Genomic DNA, 3,410 nt, shown 5'->3' with positions numbered 1-3,410 from the left:
CTTTATCTATTATACCTTTTAGTCCTTATTTACACTTTCAGTTTCTCACACTAGAGAAACTATTTGGTATTTATACATGTGTGTCCTATTTATTTCACTTAAGAGTATTGCTTCAATGTGCATCCATTTAGCTATGAATGTCTCTAATTTCTCAATTTTTACGGCTGAGTAGTACTCCATTTTATAAAAAACCCCACATTTTCTTATCCAGTCTCCAGTTGATGGGCCATTGGGCTGCTTCCAAGTTTTAGCTATCATGAATTGTATTGCTATGAACAAAGGTGCACATATATCACCGTGGTATGATTCTCTTAATTCTTTGGGGAAGATCCCCAGCAGTGGAATAGCGGAGTCAAATGGGATTTCCAGTCCTAGTTCTTTTGGGTATCTCCATACTGATTTCCACAGTAGTTGCACCAGTCTACACTCCCACCAGCAGTGAAGCAGGGTTCCTCTTTGCCCACAGCCCTGCCAGCATTTGTTATTGGTTGATTTCATGATAGCAGCCATTCTTTCTGGAGTGAGGTGGAATCTCAGCATTGTTTTCATTTGCATCTCTCGAATGGCCAGTGATGTTGAACATTTTTTCATATGTTTATTTGCCATTTCTACTTCTTTGAGAAATGTCTGTTCATTTCAGATGCCCATTTTGGGATTGGGTTTTTAAATTTGGGAGGTCTGATTTTTTTAAAGTTCTTTACAGATTCTATATAATAGACCTGTGTCTGAGGAACACCTGGTGAAAATTTTTTCCCACATTGTGGGTTGTCTCTTCACACTGCTGGTGGTTTCTCTTGCTGTGCAGAAGCTTTTTAATAAAATGAGATCCCACTTGTTGATTGTACTAGTTCACAGGCAACTGAGGCTTTGTTATAAAATCTTTTCCTACTCCAATGTCTTCAAGAGTTCTTCCTAAACTCTCTTCCAACCAGTTTAGCATTTCTATTTTAATATTTAGATTTTTAATCCATTTTGATTTTAGTTGAGTGCATGGGAAGAGATATAGGTCTAGTTTTAATCTTGGCAAGTTGAAACCCAATTTTTCCAGCACCATTTGTTAAAGAGGCTATCTTTCCTCCAGTGAGGGTATTTGGCTCCTTTGTCGAAGATGAGATGGCTGAGTGTGTCTGGAGATGTTTCTGCATTTTCTAATCTGTTCCACTGGTCCTCAGGTCTGTTTCTTTGCCAGTACCATGCTGTTTTTATCACAGTAGTTTTGTAGTATAGTTTCAAGTTGGGGGTTGTGATACCCCCTGCCATGTCTCTGTTGCCTAGAATTGCTTTTGCTATTCTGGGTCTCTTCTGGTTTCAAATGAATTTTTGGATTGTTTTGTCAAGGTCCATAAAGTATGCTGCTGGGATTTCAGTTGGGATTGCATTGAATGTATATAGCAGTTTTGAAAGTATGACTGTTTTCACTATGTTGATCCTTCCTACCCAGGAACAGGGGATGTCTTTCCATTTTCTGATATCATCTTCATTCTCTCTTTTCAGAGTGCTATAGTTTTCAGAGAAGAGGTCTTTGATTTCTTTCATTAGGTTGATTCCTAGGTATTTCAGTTTTTTTGGATGCTATTATTAAAGGAATTGTTTGCCCTATTTCTCTCTCAGTGAGTCTGTTTTTTGTGTAGAGGAAAGCTATTGATTTTTGTGTGTTGACCTTATATCGAGCTACTCTATTAAATTTGGTTATTAAGTCTAGAAGACTTTTGATGGAGTTCTTGGGGTCTTCTATATCATGTCAGTCGCAAATAATGACAATTCATCTTCTTCATTTCCTATCTTTATTCCTTTTATTTCTTTCTCTCATCTAATTGGCATGGCTAATGTTTCCAAAAATATATTGAACAGGAATGGTGATAGTGGACATCCTTGTCTTGTTCCTGATTTTAGTGTGAAGGATTTCAGTTTTTGACCATTTAGTATGATATTGGCTGTTGGTTTTTCATAGATGGCTTCTATCAGTTTGAGGTAGAGACCATCTATTCCAATTTTTTCATACTTTTTTTGTCAAAAATGCATGTAGAAATTTGTCAAATGCTTTTTCTGCATCTATTGAGATGATCATATGGTTCTTGTCCTTATCTCTCTTGATATAGTGCATTACATTGATTGATTTGAATATGTTGAACCATCCCTGTATCCCTGGAATAAACTCCAGTTGGTCAGGGTGTATGTTCTTCATGATTATCTTCTGCATTGTATTTGCCAGTATCTTATTAAAGGAGTTTTGCATCTATGTTCATTAGTGAGATTGGGCTATAGGTCTCTTTTTCGGTTGGGTCTTTCTCTGCTTTGGGGATCAAGGTGATGCTTTCTTCCAGGAAAGAATTCAGGAATATTGGTTCCTTTTCAATTTCATTGAAGAGTTTTAACAGTGGTGGCAGTAGTTCCTCTCTAAATGCCTTATAGAATTCAGCAGTGAAGCCATCAGGGCCCGGGCTTTTCTTACTTGGTAAGTTTTTAATTATGTTTTCAATTTCCTTGATTCCTATTGGGTTGTTTAGAATTTTTAGGTCTTCTTCGTTCAACTTTGATAATTCATATATATCTAGGAATCTGTCTATTTCTTCTGTGCTTTCCATCTTATTGGCATATAGATTCTGGAAGTAGGTATTGATGATCCTGAGGATTTCTGGTGGGTCTCTTGTAATTTCACCCTTTTCATTCCTAATTGCATGGATTTGGGCATTTCTTTTCCTTTTTCTGATACGGTTGGCTAAGAGTTTGTCAATTTTGTTTATTCTTTCAAAGAACCAATTCTTGACTTCATTGATTTTTTTTGTAACATTTTCTTAGAATCCATTGCATTGATATCTGCTCTGATCTTTATAATTTCCTCCATTGTAAGAGCTTTGGGTTTGTCCTGTTCTTCTTTTTCTAGAAGCCCAAGGTTTAGCATCAGGTTATTTAGTTGGGCTTGGTCTGTTTTCCTAATATGAGTATTCACTGCTATGAATTTCTCTCATAAGACTGCTTTTATTGTGTCCCATAGATTCTGGTATGTTGTGTTGACATTGTCATTTAGTTGTAGGAAGTGTTTGATTTCTTCTTTAATGTCCTCTGTGACCCATTGGTTATTCAGAAGTGCGTTGTTCAATTTCCATGTGTATATGAAATTTTTGAGGTTTCTTTTCTATTGGTCTCCAATTTCATCACACTATGGTCTGATAATGTACAGGGGATAACTTCAATTCCTTTGCACTTACTTAAACATGTCTATGAGTGAGTATATGGTCTATTTTAGAGACCGATCCATGTGCAGCTGAAAAGAATGTGTATTCTGATTTTGTGGAGTGGAACACTCTGTAAACATCTGTTAAGTTCATTTGTTCAAGAGTTTGATTGAGTTCTAATATTTTGTTGTTTATTTTTTGTCTAGTTGATCTATCTATTTGTGACAGTGTGGC

This window comes from Heterocephalus glaber, unplaced genomic scaffold, assembly GCF_053883595.1.
Source record: "Heterocephalus glaber isolate CG9 unplaced genomic scaffold, H.glaber_assembly_v1.0 deba00000071, whole genome shotgun sequence".
Taxonomy (NCBI): Eukaryota; Metazoa; Chordata; class Mammalia; order Rodentia; family Bathyergidae; genus Heterocephalus; species Heterocephalus glaber.
The sequence above is the reverse complement of the archived record's forward strand: the minus strand, read 5'-3'. Positions refer to the sequence as shown.